General features: G+C 31.7%; 1 pseudogene; it reads left to right on the forward strand.

Annotated features, from left to right (window-relative positions):
• The window catches only part of LOC106465784, a 154,667-nt pseudogene that overhangs the window by 114,180 nt on the left and 19,005 nt on the right, over window positions 1–21,482 (forward strand).

The raw sequence follows: 21,482 nt of genomic DNA on the forward strand, positions 1-21,482 counted from the left end.
ATGTACGTTTTTTTTGGGAGGGGTTAATGAAAGTGTTCCAAAACGCGACATTAATTTCTTGACGACCTAATATAAATGTTTGGGTTTTTATAGCCTTATGTTAATTTAATTAAACGTGGACGTCTTTTTGGTTCGTGTCATATCGTATTATTGTGCCATATTGTTATATTGTATTCGAAGAAATAAGAGTATTTTGTTTTATGTTCAGTAATTTTCAATAATACAAATGTAAAAAAATGAGTAATATATTTTAATGATTAAATATTATCATTCTAGTTAACAGTGGCAGACAAGTTCAGAAAACCTTTTAAAAAAAGGTGGGTTATATTTGAATTTTCTTTGTTATTCCATGTATTTCTCTGCTATTTGTATTTTATTTGTGGTCATTCTTGAACCCCCTCACCCAAGTGCTTAATTTCTGGAGTTTCACTTGGCTTACGAAGTTGATCACGGTTACAGCAACTAAAACAAAACTGTATTATTTAAGTATTTTTAGAATACCTATTAGACTGTCGTATCAGGTCACTACACATCTACAACCAAATAACAATAATTTATCTGGTTGGGATGTGTCTATGATCAATAGTGGTAATAGTGATATTTTTCTTCAATTAGATATATTGCCATAGATTCGATATTATTATGTAGTTTTCAATCAAACTTTTGAATGCCCCTTTTGGTGAAATAAATGGAATATAATAATAACAATATGAAATCCTATTTATCTGAAATATCACTGAGAGCACTCGAAAAAAAAAGAGAATGAGAGTACTTATAAAAATCATGACAAATGATTTTAATGGAAAATGAGAAATAACAAAAGTTGATTATGAAATTATTTCGAAGTTATGTGAGAAAGGGGTGGAATAAATAAAACTAAATCAACTCATCGGAATTTCGATATTATGAAGTACTGTAAGACTATTGTTGTAAATCTAAACTATCAGTGAAACGCATAGTAATCTTATTACAAGAAATCACTAAAATACACTAAAGAAATAATGGATAATACAGTTATCCAAAGTAATTTTTAGATGTCATTAAAAAAAAACTTTCAAAGTTAACAATTTGATGAGTTTTTTTTGTTTTTTTTATATTCATTTTATATTGTATAGTTAAAATACTTTGGTTCCCTCTTTTTTAAAAACATGTAAAACGTTTATAAACGTATCTTTTATGACCTGATATATTATGCTATAAGCCCGCAAGTAAACTCAATAAAGTTTTTAGTTTATCCTCTGAGTGCTGGTTGTTTACATGACTATGTTTGTAGCAAAACTATAGAGTTACTTTAATATTTTGTTTCATATTATATCTCAGTATTTCTTTACGAAAAAAAAAATGGCATGTTCGGTTGACTAACCAGAAAAATATTTTGGTACAAAGCTATTAAAGGTAGAAATAAATGTTAATTTTTTATAGTACACAGACCTAAAAGATATTGTAATAAATTAACTTAAATATGACGAGACCAAATGGGAGAGAATTCGTTTTCATTGAGGTTATCATCATTTAGAGAGAACTTCTATAATCAGGTGAAACACTGTCATTGATTGGCTTTATTGATCTAGTCTTCCACATTATAGCTTAGAATTAGGTCTAAATGATAAGGATTTAGTGCATCAACACCATAACATTTTACGAGATAAATTATGCAACGTCAAGGACATAAATGTATTGCTTACATTCTTCGTTCGTTACTGTTTCAAATTAATTTAAAACAGGATGTTATGAGCATACAAATTGGTTGGTATTGTGTAACACATATTATAAATAAAATAACATAGAACATTATAAACTAACGCATTATTATAAATTTAAGACGTATTCATTTTTAATTTCCATATTAGGTAAAATATATTTAAATTTTTGATTGATTGTTTGGAATTAAGCACAAAGCTGCACAATGGGCTATCTGTGCTCTGTCCACCACGGATATCGAAACCCGGTTTCTAACGTTGTAAGTCCGTAGACATACCGCTGTGCCACTGGGGGGCGTTTATATATTTAAATCTCTTTGTAATCATGAAAATAAAATACTATATGCTGACACTATTTTTTCCGTCCGCTACTAACTAAGAAAGCATAAATGAAAACCATATGTAATGAATGAAAATATTTAGAACAATAAGAATTATCAATTCAGTTGCAAACATTATAAATAATAATAATATGTTACAGAATGAAAATATAAAAATGATCTATAAATTAATCTAATAAAACTATTCTATAGGATATGTGCTTTAAATCTTTCATCAGCAGCTAAATATTTTATTTTTACAAGAACGTAATACTTTTTCAATGGAAAAAAAAGTTTGTAGAAGGACGTGTTCGTCTCCAGTCGTAATACATATATATATATATGTGTATATATCAATGAGATCCCCCTTAGAATGATTTTGTTACTGATTTTGAGTTAGAAAACAAAAGCACTTTGTTTGAAATGTTTATTATTATTTGTTATATTTTCTAATAACTTACGTTCATCTTAAACAAATATATTCACGACATATAAGATCAGATCTTAGTAAAGGTATCATAATTATTTTTTTAAGTTAAGCACAGATGATGCCTACCATATAAGAGAAATCGCTATGTGAATAAAAGTTACGTATAACTTCGCACGTTTTCTACTTACTACTAAGAATGTTTCATAACACACAACGTGAGTTATTGTTATTATTCACATGATATACTCCTGCAATATATCTATATAGATATAATAGTACTGTCTGTTGTCTATTGTATGCTCGTGTAACTACTTCGCAGGATTTGGATGGATCTTCACCAAAATTGGTGTGGAGGCTCATTAAGTCAATGTGGGGGTACATACAAATTTTCAGACCTGCAATTTGCGCTTTGTGGTTTTTGTGAGTATTATTGCATTTTTTTACCACTACCTCACCACCTGTAAATGAATCTTCACCAAATGTTGTATGAAGGTTTATTGGGTCTATGGGTATATACGTACGAATTTTCAGTTTTTGCAGTTTGCGTTTTGAATTTTTTTATGGGCATTTTTGCGTTTCTCATCACTACTTCGCCCCCTGTAGATGGATCTTCATCAAATGTGGCATGAAGGTTTGTTGGGTCTATACGGAGATACATGCAAACTTGCGGTTTCACATTTTGTGTTTTGCAGTTTTTATGGCCGTTTTTGCGTTTCTTTACAATTAGATATAAGGGAAGTAACTTTTCATGTCTTAAGATAACCTTTCAGTATTCATAAATGCTTATATCATTATTAAGGCCCGAAAATAGATCATTTTGAGTTTTCCAGAAATCAAGACAGGGTAAAGTTTGAAACAATGTAATGCTGCAAAAACCGTTGTGGATGAACCTAGGATATGCCATATTAGCTTTGTTAAATAACCCTTGTTACACGTTTTTTCCCGCCATTTGGCAGCTCATTGCTTTAGAATATAAAAGATTATGAAAATAATATTTAAAAAAATTCATATGTGAAGCATGTTGTTTGTGTAATCAAAAGCTTTAAAGTTCAAGCTCAAATATCTCAATGTTAGTGCATTAGACTTTTCTCTTAAGTCAGTTGTTTTTAGAATGCTTTAACCCAAATTCATTATCATAAAAAGTATTAAAACCAAAATAGAGGGTTATCTTTTTTGAGGGAAATATTTATAACTAGAATTCGAAATAATATGTAATTAAAAATATTATATTATTAAACATGTGTTCTTCAGGCATTCCCCAGTATATCACCAACCAACTAACCGAGTCAACAAATATTTGGCTCAGGCTATTGAAGCTAGAAGTGTGGACATGGAAAAAGCCACTCACGTCAGCGTCATCACACTTTGCTTTAAAGATCGGCAAAAAGAATGGCAGGTAAGATGTTCCACTAGGTGATGATCTCCTTTTCCATTTTAGAAAATACTTGTATGTATAAATTCTTTTGTTGATATTACCTAATGTTTAACTTCAGCGCTTTTCGCGAAAAATCTGCAAAACATTAAGCGTCAATTAAGCAAATCACAAACAATTTGAGATGTAGTAACAACAAATAAATAGCACATTATTAATTGTAAAAACAACAACAGAAGCTATAGTTATCACTTTAATCTTAACAATCAAATCTGTTTAGTATAAACACTTGCGAAATATTTTCCTTTTTCTGAACTGTTCATTTTTATTTTTAAGATAACGTATTTTTGTTTGTTGTTAAACGCAAAGCTACACAATGAACTTTTTGTGTTGTGTCCAGCACGAGCATCGAAACCCAGTTTTGGCGTTATAGGTCTTCAGACTTGTCGTGGAGCCACTGGAGGACTTAAGATAATGAAGAGTTAATTTATTTTATGTCACTCGTGGCTATATAAAATTTTAATTCCCTGACAAATTAGTTTTTTAAATCATTAGTCAGTTTTTATTGAAAGTTAGCATAATAGTCTAGGTTTATCATTTTATACATAATATTTGTTACTAAATTGTTACTCATTTATATTTGAAAGCAGGACTTATTTTCAAACAATTGCAAACAGGCAAAGCTTTATGATATTGTAAGTTTCAAAACTCAGTATGAATTATTTATTTTTCATTTCAATGCAATTATTTTAAAAACGAAGACAAAATGGTAACTTTATTGTAACCAGTATATGAGATATTTCATGCCAGCTGTATTCTGTTAAAGATTGGTAAGCTGATACATAAGATATTAGAGTCGTTTAACTCACATCTAACCTATGTTTAGACATTATTCAAGTAACTGGTTTGATGATTTGGTTTTATTTATAAGAAAGTGATGACCTATCGTTACTTTATATCCGTCGGACCATTATAATAAAACCAAACGCCTTAACGTTATTTAAAAGTAAATGAAATGAATTCCAGTTCTCCTGAATCACAAAATTTACATCTATTAATTTTACTAACTAAAATAGGTTCACTTTGAATTAAAAAAAAACAAGTGGCTGAACTATTTCTTAAGTGTACAATGCATCTAGAAATCAAACATAGTTTGTAGAATTAGATGCGTACATGGGAATTCGAATGAGTTAACATTAAAAATATATATCTTCAACAATAAGATTTGATTACTATAAAGCCATCAACACAAAGCTTAGTTCTTCCTCCTTCTTTCTTATAAGCTTCTAGAGTAACACCGTTCAAGATGTAGAGCTTTCATCGACAATGCTTGGTTACTTTGAAACATCTTAAATGAAAGATGTCTTTTGGAATATAAACTTACAAGAAATAGCATACCAGAGTTATGTGTCGTAATTTAAAACTAGTCAATATAAGGATCATCAGGATTGTTTAAGTTTGTTTGTTGGAATTCTAACAAAGGTATATAAGGACTGTCTGCTCTAGCCATCTCTAGTTTTGAAATAATGGACTAGAGGGAAAACAGCTATTCAGCAGCATCAGGCCGAATAATGTGATTTGACAGTCATTCTTATAAGGAATCCACAGTCCCAAAGTGTGATGCGCGATATATGTATATATATATATGTATGTATACAGAACTACTTAGGGAGGGGATAACGGAACTTGAACCACGGAGTCTCAGCTCAACAGCCTGGCAAGCCAACCTCAACGGACCACCTCATCTCACGTGCTTAAGAAATATATTACATGATCATAACCAAAATAATCTCTTTTAGTTACGTGGATACTGATGTTACCTTAAGACTAGAAATTAATATATGTATTGTTTTATTTAATACCTTAAAATACCCCCTCCCTCCCGATGGCTCAGTGGTAAGTCTGGAGTGCTTATAACGTTAAAAAATCGAATTTCATTACTATAGTGGGGCACAATATCTATATCCTATTTGTGTTCAATGAAAAATATAACTAGTCAAAAATTGAAAACCAGTCAAAAACATATGATTTCTTTTCTCTTAGAGAAATATTTTACTGAAACTTTACATTTAAAGTTATAAGCTGGATGTCAGTAGAAACCATTCCTTTGTTTCAGTTTCACAAAGAGAAAGATCATGGTTTTGGGAACAGCATGATCTGCTCATTAGCTGTATTACTGTGTATAGGCTGTATTCAAGCTACTGCGTTACCAAGGTAAGCTGGTACATAAGATACTGGAGTCGTCTAAATCACATATAACCTATATTTAGACATTATTCAAGAAATTGGATTAGCAAAGAAAGTTCAGTTCGTAGAATATTAGCTTCATTAGCTTTGTTTTTATTGTGTATCTAACTCATTAGTCTTCCAGGGATGAGGGTCGCGATTGTTATATCGATGTTGAGTGTTCATTATGTTTTTATTCAATGTACAAATAAGCCATTGGGATAGCAGAATAACTTGATAGCCAGGTGAAGATTACAGTTTCAGATAGTACGATTTCTACATTGGTTATAGTTGTTCAGTATTATCTCATGTAGGTAATTTCTTTGTCAGCCATTTTTTGTATGATTATATTTTGTTACATATATCCCTGTTGGTGTTTTAATCGGATATTAAAAGTTCAAAATTACAAATAAATTGTTGAATCACTTTTACGGAACGAGAAGTATATGGTGAACCTTTTATCGAAACGACCATTATCGATATTTAAACTTCTTGGATTGTCAGATAATCTAATATCAAGCACACTTCAATTTTTTTCTTTTCTTTCAATTTGATGTTGAAATTATAAATGTAGATAGTATAATACAAACCGTTGTTTCAACTCATAGACGTACTAATTATATTAAAGACCACTTTTGCTACTGAATTGTATGCGATACACTGAGAGACTGCTTTTAACATATTTTATTTGGAAACTTACTGGAAGTGAAATTATTATACATTGGTGTACTAAACATGTTTTCTCTCTCTCTTTAAATCTAAAACTAAAAGGTCATCTGTAATCATAAGGTGAAATATTTACAGGCTAAGAAGTTTAGTACTGACTCCAATACGTCAGTAAAACTCTGAAATACATATGCTACAAAAAAAAGTAATCGTCATAGGTTTTTACTATCCAAAAATAGCACATTAAGATACCACAAGGATAACAGCATTCCTGGAACACCTTCAGTCAATGAAGCTGTGAAACGGGTTTAGATTTTTCCCTTATATGGATTATTCCTAGAGTACAATCCTAAATAAGAAAACGTAAAATACGAATATAAACCATTCACTTTATAAATGTTATATTTAGAAATCATAACTTTGGTTTCTTTTCTTTTCTCAAGTGGAAATTCTAGTATATACATTTATAAACGTTATCTGATTTAATGACTTATATTTTTAATTATCAGGCCAATATGTTAATAGTATTAAGAGATTGACTTTACTGAACATGTTAATATGATTTATTTCGTCTGTTGTCAGAAAGTTGATACCTTTTTTATTCAGATTGGTGATGTCTTAGAATTTTTATATTGTATTAGTACAAAATATCTGTATTTTTTCTGTAAGTTAATAATTTTACTTCAATTTATTTTACAGAACCATCACACTGGTTGTACTATTCTTAGCTGCATTTTTTGTGGATATCGATTTTATTGGCACAGATGTTGGCTCTCAGAATTAAAGTAGGTAACACTAATACTGACATTCAGCTTTTTTTAGCTCTAATGTATTAGCATCGAAGTATACAGCAAGCAAATATTCCCGCCAGAGAGATGATGCTGTAAATTTTGAATTAGATTCCCGTTTTCCTTAGGGTCTTCACCAACATTACTCGACGAGCAAAACGCAACTTTCAGCAATCGTGTTCATTCTTGTGATCATTGTATAACGGTCTTTATTTCTTGAAATGCAGGAAGGTTGATTTGCTAGCTATCAAAAACTATTAACTTACGAAAGGAAAATTCAGATGCTCATATGATATATACTAAATAAGTGCTCATAAAAAGTAATAAGAAATTTGAGGAAGTAACGAATTCGTGCCTTTCACTACGTATTCTCTTTATATATATATATAAAGTGTATATATTATCATTAACCAGAAATTATCCCAATAATTTTTGTTGTTTCCTATAACTTAAATGGAACCTTCCAAAGGAAAATTCTAAAAATTTAGTAAAAGGTCTAGATTATGTTGTTGAAAGTAGAGGGACATGAGTTGAAGAAGTTAAAAAGAATGCTACATTCTGAAGACAGGACAGTGTGGAGAAGATTGGAAAATTCTAAAAATTCAGTAAAAGGTCTAGATTATGTTGTTGAAAGTAGAGGGACATGAGTTAAAGAAGTTAAAAAGAATGCTACATTCTGAAGACAGGACAGTGTGGAGAAGATTGATAGGCACGGCGACTGACAGGACGTAGTCCTAACTGACACTAGTGAGATGAGGTGATTATAACCTAAATAATCACTTTTAACATCATAAATTACGGTTGACTTCCTTACTAGACGTTTGGTAAAATCGTGTTTTAAACTTAAAATCAGTATAGTTTGACTTTTCGAGTTTTGTGACCGGGAAAAACTACAGTATTTTAGTAGTGTTACTTTTAAACTGACTCGTAATGCTACCAATGACGGTCAAGTAGTGATCAGTGATATTAAAATTATTCTATGTATCTCTGACAACATCACTTTACATGTAAGAGAAAGCACTGTTCTCTTGATTAGAAACTGGACCTAAAATTTAGAGAACCGCACATCTGCATCGGTATATCGCTTTTAAGACTACTTGGAGAACCAGAGTTGTGTCAACATATATTATTTATAAGAGTGTTTAGAAAAACACATAGATTTATCAGTATCCCACCTGTAAGGCTACTTAGAAAACCACAAATATTTCAGTGTACATCAATTGTAAAACTGCTTAGAAAACCATAGCTATTTCAATTCATATCACTTGTAAGACTGCTTAGAAAACCACAGCTATTTCGATGCATATCACTTGTAAGACAGCTTAGAAAACCACAGTTATTTCAGTGCATATCACTCGTAAGACTGCTTAGAAAATCACAACTATATCAATGTATATCACTTGTAAAACTGCTTAGAAAACCACAGTTATTTTAGTGTACATCACTTGTAAGAGTGCTTAGAAAACCACAGTTATTTCAGTGCATATCACTCGTAAGACTGCTTAGAAAATCACAATTATATCAATGTATATCACTTGTAAAACTGCTTAGAAAACCACAGTTATTTTAGTGTACATCAATTGTAAAACTGCTTAGAAAACCATAGCTATTTCAATTCATATCACTTGTAAGACTGCTTAGAAAACCACAGCTATTTCGATGCATATCACTTGTAAGGCAGCTTAGAAAACCACAGTTATTTCAGTGTATACCACCTGTAAGACTGCTCAGAGAACAACAGAATTGTATCAGTATATCACTTGTAAGAATGCTTAACGAGCATTATAATAATAATATGTCATACATTCAGTAAAGTTTTGTATAAATTGCTATGCTATCCTATAAACATATTATAGTACAATTATTCATATAAAGACAGTCTTTTTTTTAATAGTGGAAGAAGGTGATGTAGTTTACAATTCTCGGTGACTTGTTAATATTGATATTTCAACAAACATACTTAAAATCAAGGAAATAGTAGTGTTGTTTTGGCTTTTTGGTTCAATACTCCAGCATTAATATTTCGGACTTTTTTTCTTAAATTCTCAACATTCTTACCAATCAAAAAATTCAAAGATTTTGAACTGACTAACAAAGAGGATTGTTTCGCAATTTTTGAGGAAATCATTCGAAACTTGAATCGTTCAAGAGTAGTACACAAGTTTATTATAATTGAATTTTCATACTTAATATCAATTCAAATATTTAAAATATATTTTTTTAGTCTGTTATGGGGCACTCGTACATTAAAAATTCAATTTCGTTTTAATTATATTTACAGTTGATGACATGGGATTTTAGGGAGTCTTTCTTCACTCGATTAGCTGCTATGGTTTTAGTCATTATTTTGATATATTCAGTTGCTCAAGCAAACGTGGTAAGTAATTATTAATTATATGTAAATCGTGCATTAATACTTTGTTTATAAAACAGCAAAATAGGTTAAAGAACTGAAATTAGTAATGTAATATATTTTAACAAGAAAAATATGAGAAATGTCTTCATGGTAGTAATAAAAGTGAGTGGGAGCATAGGTAACCAGATATTATTTTTCATTAGTTTTAATGTTGGATCGTAAAGATATTTTAGTTCTGGTTTACATTTGGAACCATTTATTAGTTCCATATAGTACTTTAAGAAATTATTTTTGCTGTTTGTTTTATTAACCATGGAAAAGTGTGAATAAGAAAGTCAATAACCTTTTTAGCTCATTATTATATTACTTGATTTTATATAAATATGATAAGATATAATTATTGTTGCTATCTCAAATGTAAGATCATGTTGAATTAAGTGTGATTTTCTGTTTAATAACATGTGTTATATATATATATATATATATTAACATCTGTATGGTCCTTCCTTGCTACACTGGCCGCAACTGTTAGCAATCGATTTATCAGCGCTTGTGAGAACTCATTTCTGTTTAATAGCATGTGTTTTATATATATGAACATCTGTATGGTCCTTCCTTGCTACACTGGCCGCAACTGTTAGCAATCGATTTATCAGCGCTTGTGAGAACTCATATTGCTCAAAACTGCAGCTCTAAGCTGATAACGGTATAGATTTGTTTTGCACAACTATTAAACCATTGTATTGCTACTTAGAAGTTGAATTTTGTACATAATATTATCGTGGCTTTAAAACTGTTAAGTAAACATTCCAGCAGCGAAACAAAATTGACTAAAAATGTATGCATTTATTAGTAATGACGAAACAAAACAGCGACCAGTTTCGGGAGGTACTTTGTTGTTCACGAGGACTTAATAAGTTGGAATTGTGGAATTAATAAAAATTAATCATCCCACATTACTTATACTTTCATATGTCTTGAAGATCAGACATCTTACAGTTTCGTTAATTTTGGGATATTGTAATACTTTTAAAACCCACTGTGTATTGTAAAACTGTTTAAATTTAATCCCTGGTAGCGGCAAACTTTAAAATTCCAGTCAACATTACCCCGTCTCATGGCTTATAACATAGATTTAGTGTTGGCTGAGTACACAAATGTTTACACTGGGTGTATATTTATATAAATATTTAAAAAAGGTTAGGTCCGTATGTCATATCTTCTTCACTAGTACTAGTAGCAGTACTGTCTGTTGTATGTCCGTGTAACTAATTCGTAGGGTTTGGATAAATCTTCACCAAAATTGGTATGGAGGTTCATTAGGTCCTAGCGGGTGTACATGCAAATTTTCAGTTTTGCATTTTCAGGTTTTTATGGACGTTTTTGTGTTTTTTACTATTACTTCGACACCTGTTGATAGATCTTCATCAAATTTGCCATGATGGTTTTTTGAGTCCATGTGGAGATACATGCAAAGTTGTGGTTTCACGTTTTATGTTTTGCAGTTTTTATGGACGTTTTTTACATTTATATATAATGGAAGCAACTTTTCATGTCCTAATATAACCTTTCATTAATCATTAATTTACATAACTTGCGTCCAGGGAACGGGTACTCCAGCTAGTTTTTAATAAGACCAATAATAATAACACAACAAAGCAAATTTCAACAAACAAAAGGTGGCAGATGTCTGACTATTGTTTATTTACTTATTTGAAATTAAGCACAAAGCTACGCAATGGGCTACCTGTGCTCTGCCCAACACGGGTATCGAAACCCGGATTCTAGCGTTGTAAGTCCGCAAACATACCGCTGTGCCACTGGGGGCTCTAGCTATTGTAAATTATTGTTAATGTGGCTTATACATAAAAAATTTAAGTACAATTATGTACCTTTATTTTGATCAAGTTAAGTTCACACAGTTGGGGTTGTTGTACCACCAGTTTACATCCTCATTATAAAGGTTTTCTTCATTTATATATGTGCGTGTGTGTGTAACTTCGATATTGCTGTATATTTTTGTTAAATTGCCATAAAAATAAATGATAAAGTTTGAAGTTGTTAATAAGAGGAGGTAACATTTATTTCCTTTTTATAAGTTGTTTCAAACAAAGAAATTTAAGTTAAACCAGATGCTACAATAGTACGTAGTTAAGACTATTTATCTGACTACATGCACAAAGAGTTGCAACTGCTACCTTCACTCAAAAAAAATTGATCCTTTAAACTTATCGCATTAACTGCTACCTTCACTAAAAAAAATGTTGATCCTTTAAACTCATCGCTTTAACTGCTACCTTCACTCAAAAAAAAAAAATCAGGGGTTACATTTCCCTCGGAGAACAGAGTGTGGACAGCACCATAGTATAGCTTTGTCTAAAAAAAACACACACAACAATACTATTATCGCCACCTGTGTAACATGAACTATCACTTAGAACTAATAATCTGAATAACATGAGTAAATTATGTTTACTATGATCCGCTATAAGAAGTTATGGAACGTGATTCGTATAGAAAATCAAATTTGTATAGAATGTTAAAATTCATGAATGTTCTCAAAACTAATAAAATCGGTAACAGTAACTTAAAAGTTGCGATAGATAAAACGAAATAGTCTGATCATCTATTTATTTTCATGACGTAGTTTAAGAGTTAAGAGATTTTTACAGTTCACTTTTGAGGTAAAAGTGGAACGACAGTTTTCTTAACTCATTCACTACCATATTTACAGGTAAACAGCTCACCTAGTGCACATGTTTTGATATTTGATTATTTATCTCAAACTGCTAAACGTTTAGAAGTTTCAAGTGGAATATCCTTTTCTATGGTGGTTAACATTTCCCAACTTGCACGTGTCCAACGTCACACTTTTTAATACTAAAACCAAGCTTATATAAATATGTCTTACGGCAATGCGCCAAACAGGAAATATTAGACGTACCCGTGGTAGGGAAAGGGTTAATAAAGGTGCAGAAATAAATTAACGGTAACACTTAAAACTTGATAAGTGTTTGTTGCCTGAACCGTTTTTTTACTAGAATTCTCCTCATGTAATAAATGTTTCAAGTAAACTCTTGTTGTAAATAGATATAATATTTTGTAGTGATTCTCTTTCCCTTTTTGCATAAAATATTACTTTATGTGTATTTATCTTTAATATTTTTGTTAATATAGTTTAATACAGCTATATAAGTAAGGCATAACTAGAAAAATTCGAGTTCTTTTTTGTTTCCTCAGACAGTAAACATCTTTTGATTCTAAAAAAAGATCCCAAACGTTGATATAATCACTCAAACACTTTGATTTAAATCCGAGCAAATAAAAAATATTTTTCTGTTATATAAAATCTATCTAGTTGATAAAAAAGGATACAAAGTTTGTTGATGTGCCATACAATTTCAACCCGTGGGGGCGTTATAATGTGACGGTCAATCCCACTATTCGTTGGTAAAAGAGTAGCCCAAGTGTTGGCGGTGGGTGGTGATGACTAGCTGCCTTCCCTCTAGTCTTACACTGCTAAATTAGGGACGGCTAGCGCAGATAGCCCTCGTGTAGCTTTGCGCGAAATTCCAAAAACAAACAATTTCAACAATTGAAAAAGCTCGGATTTAAGAAACTAACGATTTTTTCTGTTTTATTAGTCTCTCAAACATACCATTACAACCTGAAATGGTTTCTCAAACTTATTTTTGATACAAAGCAAACACATAACGATCTGTAAGACAGAAAAAGAGATATTTAGGGAAACAAAAGAATGACTTAGGAAAATAATAATATGAATATGACATAGAAATATCATGGCGATACGCGACTCATGTATCATTTTGTGTAACAGTGGTTCATTGGTGAGCCAAATAAAAAATTGGACAAACTGATTTAAAGAACCAAACTTTAATGGAAAACTCCAGTTCATAAGTAATGATAAAATATTATAATATAACATAAGTCTTCTGTCTGTAACTATAGTATTTCAAGATATGGGAATTTAGATATCATGGTAGAAATCATTATTCTGTTTCAGTTCTCGTGTGATATCGAACCTGTCTGTGTGGAAACAACTACAAATGTCACGCAGGCACCACTGTACGCTGACCATCAGTCATGTCCACTACCCCAGTACATCGTCATTAGTTGTTGTCTTGCCTTCCTACCTATTGTCCTCTTCCTCAGACTTGCCATTATTCTTAAGGGGGCGCTATTGCTTCCAATGACTATCATTTTCTGTATGATCACAGAGTTCACGCATGCGCAACTATTTGACTGTTACGATGCACAAGTCAGGTTGGTGGAACTGTTTTGTTTGAGGTTGATTCAATTTTCTTTTTTTCTACCTTGTGTAATAAAACTAAGTAAGAAAATTCAGTATATTAACCATATCATAAATTAAAGTTCATATTTCACTCTCAACTTTAATGTGTGTTTTTTTTAACATACTTAAGATTAAAAACATAAAACACTGCTAAAGTTCAATATTTTCAGTCGCAAAGTGTAACAGTCGTTAGTTCATTACTTTTATAGCAACAAATGTATGTCGATCGATCTAGTAATAAAGTAAAGCTATAAAAATTATGCACTGCCGGAAAAGTAAATAAATAAATTAGGATCTCAGTTATTTCTTGGAACAATCCCGTAATGAATGAGTTATAGTTTATTATCTGATAATAACAGATTTGTGCCCGTTGATTTATCTATAAAAGTCTGATAATATCACCTATTCTTTCCAACGTGGAACTTGAGTCATAACATCAATGAGCTTCTAAAGTAAGAAGCAGGGAAAACGAATTTTTTTCAGACCGATATTTTAAGAATGTTTATATACGTAATGCTTATAGTGCATTCAGGCCTAGGTTTGTAGTATTTTTAGGATCCCAGAGACTTTATAAATCAAGTTAGAACTTAACATAGAACTTAACATACAATGGATCATTTTTTTCGAACTAATTGTATTGATTATTGAAGCTGAAGAAACGGAGGCTTCACAAACAAATCTTTATTTACGGAGAAACAAAATAAGACAAAAACCCTTTACACATTTAAATAATTAACATCAATTTGAAAAAAAATATTCATTTCTGTTCGAACTACATTAATTAAATGCCTATAAGAATTAAAGTTAACCCTAAAATTGTATTTTCAAAAGTTCGTTAAACCTTATTTCAAACCAATACTTAATTATCACGTTTTGATCCGTCATTGAGTCAGCGGCAAGTTTACGGACTTACAACGCTAAAATCCAAGGTTCGATTCCCCGCGGCGGACAGAATGCAGGCAGCCATTATGAAGCTTTGGTGTAAAACAAACAACCACCAATTTCCTTACCGATAACAACAGTCAAGAAGCCATTCGAGCAAAATAACTTCATCACTCCAACTGTCCAAGCAACGCTCATAACACTTATGGGCAAAACAGCCAAGTGGCTTGATTCATTAAAGAAATCAGTCATTGTCAGGTGGTTTAGTAACTTACAAAAAATAAACTACATTCAGGACAGATTACTGTGACATTAAATAAAAGTAATCATAAACCCTAATAAGCTTTGTACATAATATGTACATTTTATCACTAAATTAACCAATATTCAAATTGTTGCCTTCCCAACTAAGCCAGTATTCTTAGCTACCCATTCTTAATTTTTATAGAACGTGAGATTTATCCTAACCTTAAACTAACCCCTAAAAATAAAGTAATCAATGAATCATGTAAACTCTCACGGAACGCCACATTTATAATAAATATCTCGGGAAGTGGGCATATCCAATCTCGCTTTAAAAGTACGTATAAAGTTTCGTTATACTAGGCCAGCTAGATGTCACTAGTCTTTCGATACCCGTGATGGACACAGTAAAGATAGCCCATTGTGTAGCTTTGCGCTTAACTTCAAACAACCAAACAGAGCCCCCGGTTTCTAGCTTTATAAGTCCGCAGACTTAACGCTGTGCCACTGGGGGAGGACAATTCCTCCCATCATTATACGTAGAGAAACAATTCAATAAGAAAGAAGGTGTCTTTTTTTAATAATAATTTCTATAAAGTTATTCCTGGTATTTTGGTATCACTAGTTGAATGAATGTTTAAAAGCCCCTCGAATTTGAATTTGGAATTTGGTAAATATAATTAAATAGACAAAAATGTATTAAATAAAACTACATTGAAATCCACACATCATTCAAGTATTATGAAAGAAAAAATAATAATATTTTTGTCCGGCCCGGCATGGCCAGGTGGTTAGGGCGCTCCACTCGCAAACTGAGGGTCGCGGGTTCGAATCCCCGTCACAAACATGCTCGCTGTTTTAATTGGTGGGGGCGTTATAATGTTACGGTCAATCCCACTATTCGTTGGTAAAAGAGCAGCCCAAAAGGTGGTGATGACTAGCTGCCTTTCCTCTAGTCTTACATTGTTAAATTAGAGACGGCTAGCGCAGATAGCCCTCGTGTAACTTTGCGCGAAATTCAAACCAAACTTCCCACTTAAAACATATAATATAAAAAATAGATGAGGACAAGTTGTAATGAGGACTTCACATTTTATCTAATGTTGTGCCTGAAATATTTGGAGGTGAATAAATAATAATAATGCGTAAAATTCTTCTTAAAGCCGGCCTAATTTCAAATTATTATGTAAGGAAATGCAAGGTAAAATTAGAAGAACTTTTTCTCTATGTTTTCTATTTCCTCTTATTATAACAAATGTCACAACAATTCGAAATAAGTCAAAACCACTAAATTTAACTGAAAAATAAATTTTAATCCTGGCTTCAGGAAACTTAATTTGTGTAGTAGTTACGTCCTGTACTCTTGAACAAATTGAAGTAACTGCCCTATTTCCAACTACGTTATTTTGATAATCCAATTGGCAGCTGACTAGAATGCTCATTAATTAATTTTATAGAATATGCTAATAAGAAGCACATATGTTGAACCACCGTGAAAGAAAATAGCATTAAACTGTTATTTGTAGTTTTATGACTAATTTGAATTACCTCTTTCATTTCTCTACCTTCGAGCTTTCCATGTGTTTTCCTTAACACATATGAAGAGATTCACCAGATGGAATTAATGAATAAGTCACAAAATTAAATTCTGAAAAGTAATATTTTTTTCTTAGGAAACAAACTGATCAATTTGAAAAATAAAATAAGATTAATTTACAAGCCATTACATTTCCCACAGTGTATTATTTCATTATTTTATTGAAAAATATTTGCCAAATAAGGAGTACATTCAAACGATGTTGATTTATATTTTAAATTTCTAAGAAATCTGACAAAACTTTCTAACAAACAAAGTAAGATTTCGTTAAGTTCATGTTCTTCCCAATAACACAAATTAGCTATTAAGTATTATGTTATAAACAGCATAAAAGTAAAGAAACTACAGATAATAATATAATTAAAGTACTTATTCGTGCATCTAGAAATTGCGTTTCTAGTGTAACTCTCAGAAACAAACGCATATTAATAAACATCTGACAAGACAAAACATTTAGTGTTGCATATTCAAAGGCAAGGTCACTATGTTGTTCAGTAAAACCAGTTTTCTCTGTTGAATTTTCATTAAATAATCCTATTATACACTAGCGCTATTGAAATCAGAACCAAATCTCTCTAGTTCTTACTGTATCAGTATGCAAACTCAACAAGTTTGATACCTTATATGGATGCAGATGCTAGTAATGTCGAAAATTGAAGGTCTTTAGATTCGTATCCCTCTGTATATTATGATCTTTTATTGTGTTAGAAATATTGAATGACAGTAATAAAAGCCTAACATTACTTCAAATGAGAATGTTTATTGTACAGAACCGATTAGAGATTTGAATAAGATGCATAAGATAAAAGATCAATTTATAATGTGCCATTATTCATGATCTTTAAGGAACTCAATTGAAAGACTGATGAGTTTATTTAAATTTCTATCTTTCAGAGCTACCGTTCCATTTCATATCTTTGGAATCGTGGCTATATATCAGTTTCTACTTGCTGTGTTGGTGCAAAGTCGCCAAGTTGAGTGGACAGCGAGGTTGGACTTTTTATGGAATGCACAGGTAAACATTAAAACCAAGATTAAAACTTTATGCCTCATTTTTCTTTAGGAGTTTTGTTAATAGTTATGTCACTTGTAATTCATAATCATAAAATTATCACATTTTTTTTCATTTATCGCGAAAATGTTGATTTAACGTTCACGGTTTTCCTAAAAAAATTTGTTAGATGTTATCAGTGCATCAAATGGGTTATCTCCTTTGCTTTCTTGTATTTGCTGTGTCTACCGCGAGGAATCGAACCCCGGATTTTAGTGTTGAAAGCCCGTAAACCTGCCACTGTCCACCGAGGGACAATAGATTATCTATTGGTTACACTCTGTGATGACTACTGGTTGAACCCTTATAGTCTTCTCATAGGTATACTTAGCGTACTTACGCTATTAAAATTGCATTAATTTTGATGCAAAGAGTACTTAAAAAGTATAAGTATTTGATTACAGATAGGAAATAATGGCAAAGTTTAGCTTAAACAGGTTTAACTCACTAATGATCGAATTCGTTTAAAATTATGCATTACAACAACATGATAACTGAAAACGACATTTTTGAATATTTAGTGAAATAAAATCTTGAATTTAGAGTTGTGGGTACGCTATATAAAATTATGAAGGTTTAAAGGGCAGTGAGGCAAGTGGTTGGCGTTCTATAACTGTAAACACGCGGATTCCAGTTCGCATCCCCTTATTACAAAATTGAACTCCGCAATTTGGTGTTGTGGGTACGCTATATAAGAGTGGCTGTCAAATCCCACTGTTTGGTCAGATAACAGTAGCCCAAGAATTGCCGGTAGGGGCTGTTGATAGTTTCATTAACATGGCTGTTTTGAAACAAACTAATGGATAGAGAAATTATATAAGTAAATAAACCACTGTTTCCATGTGTTTGTGTTCGGCTTTGTTGTTTTAATTACATGCTTGTATTGCTACCATATAATCATGTATGTCAAAATGTGTGTGTACACCCAATAGCGACCATTTTTATTTGTAGTCTTCAACGCCAACTTACATATTTAATCAACAATATCAAATATTAATTAGATAGTTCTTGAATCATTAGAGTAAGTAGTGCGGCTTTCTGTCTATACGCTCTTGACTGTTTTAACCGCTACTTTCTATATTATACACTCTGGCTGTCTGGCTGAGCCATTTCTTATACTTGACATTAACTGTGAATTCATTGAGCGTAGTTGGGAGAAAAATATACAAGCTTAGCCAGATTTTTTTCTACCCGTCATTCTAAGTAAGTTTCATCTCGCGAACTGATGAGTTTAAAATGGCGTAATCGCACCTTTGTAGGGATGCATTTTTATATTTTTAATTGCTATGCACATCTAGTATCACGAGCTGGGCGAATGGGAATTGCCTAATTTCCGAGCACCCAGGATTTTTCAAACCCAAATTCCTGCCAGGATTTTAGGTGAGGTTTTACATACAGCAAATATACAAATATACAAAATATACAAAACTATATTTTAACGAAAGCATATAGGGTCTCACGATCAACAAACTACAAAACTATTCAAACATGCCAAGTCTATCAGACAGACTCCTGGATAACTCGCTTCAATATTATAAGAAAAATATTAATAAAAATGAACTGATGAGCAAACTAGAGAGTTGCATAATACGTGATGAACCAAGCCCTCAGTACCTCTCCCCTCTAAACATCATGAATAAGAAACTAACAAACCAAACAATGCTAGGCTAAAGGAATCATAGACACAAACGTAACTCTATTTTAAAAGGATTTTGTGTCAAAATAGGATTATGTGTGTGTGTAGATATGGCTGATAAGCGGAACTGTATTGTGGACACTGACTAATGGTGCGATCATACATAAGTGAAGCTAGTGAAAATATACGAGTTAATATTACCCCATGAATTTGACGTGGCACGAAAAGGGTATGTTAATTAATACTGCAGACAATGGACAAAATTTAACATGCTGTTAGTAATGCAACAACGTAACAAGGGTTATTACCTAGGATTCAGTAATAACGCAAACAAAATAATTCCTGAGAGGGAGGAGGGGGTCAACGCTGAGCCTGACCCTCCATGGTCTAAAACATGGACCGAATCCTGATGAAAAAGAAAGTTAGTCCGCATTGTAGGGAGGAAGGGGGTCTAAATGGCACCTGACCCTCACAGGTCGTGCACAACACAACCGAATACCGACCACGACAAGATTAGTTTAGGTTGTATGGACGCTTCTTTCGTACAGTCTTTTGTGTTAATTGTATTGTTTTAAAGAATGCCTGGCAAGGTTATTGACCAAAGGTCAGTACTAGAGTAACTATTCAAGCAGTAGTTCATTGAAAAACATATAAAATTTATTTTTTGACACTAATTTCAAGTCAGTGAGGTCAACAGAAATAAAAAGATGGACGTTTACATTTTGTCCAGAGAGAATGATGTTGTCCGCAAAAAAAAGATATTTGCATAAGCAAATAAGATTATTATATAAATTAGTTTTAGCATATTTGAACATTAACTAGAAGAGAATTCCATATGGATTATGATTCCATTTGAATATTTTTATTTTCGTATTATTACTGATTAAAAAAGGAATTTATTATTGAAAATAATTAACGCTGTATAATAAATAGGTATATATTTTTTCACTCATAATCTCATAATACTTATACAACTTTTACAGTGGAAACAAAATAAACATGCTTAGTTTTGGATACGCCCTCTGTAATACCTTATTATTTCTAAGTCTAAGATTAGTTATATAGTAAGGTTTTAAAATATTTGTTTGATTTTCAGGCTAACGAAGAAAAACACGAGATGCACCAGTTGCAGAATAACAACCGTCGTATTTTGTTTAATCTTCTACCCTCTTATGTGGCAATGCATTTCTTAGACAAACAGTTTACAAACAATATGGTACGTCAAATAAGCATTACTCTATCTTAACATATAGAGCATTTTACCGGATACAGTACTTGATAAAAGACAAGACTTAAGTTTTCAGCTAATATCGTATTTAAATGACATTTCTACAATTATTTACTTTGTATACTTCAATGCTTTGGAGATCTTTTGTAGAAAACCAGAGCTCATCAGGCTAGCTGAGATACTTAACAAAAATACCTCATCAGATATAGAGAATGGCAAACAAAAAAGTAAAAAACAAAAATATGTTCCTGTTTGTTTTTGGTTAAAAAATCGTAACTTTTCTGTTAGAATTATGGGCGTAAAAGTGTCAGCAGTTTTATATTTTTTATGTTAAAAACATGCTACTTCTCACTGTTGTACTACCTTACCCTAAATTACCGTATTTTTCGGTGTACAAGACGCACGTTTTTACCCCAAAATTTGATGTCAAAATCTGCTTGCGTCCTATACACTGAAGGTATGAATAATATATATGTATATCTACGATATACACAAGCCATGTGTAAATATATTTAAATAGCCATGCATAGTTTAGTTCAATTGAATGTGTTATTTATAACAATAGTAGTTTTTCTCTTTTAAAAACATAACTATTTATAATGCTCCCTAAATAATAAAAAATAAATTACAGTGAAAGCAATGAAGATTTTGTAGGTTTTGAACCAAACTAAATAA

Source organism: Limulus polyphemus, unplaced genomic scaffold, assembly GCF_000517525.1.
Source record: "Limulus polyphemus unplaced genomic scaffold, Limulus_polyphemus-2.1.2 Scaffold70, whole genome shotgun sequence".
NCBI classification, from domain to species: domain Eukaryota; kingdom Metazoa; phylum Arthropoda; class Merostomata; order Xiphosura; family Limulidae; genus Limulus; species Limulus polyphemus.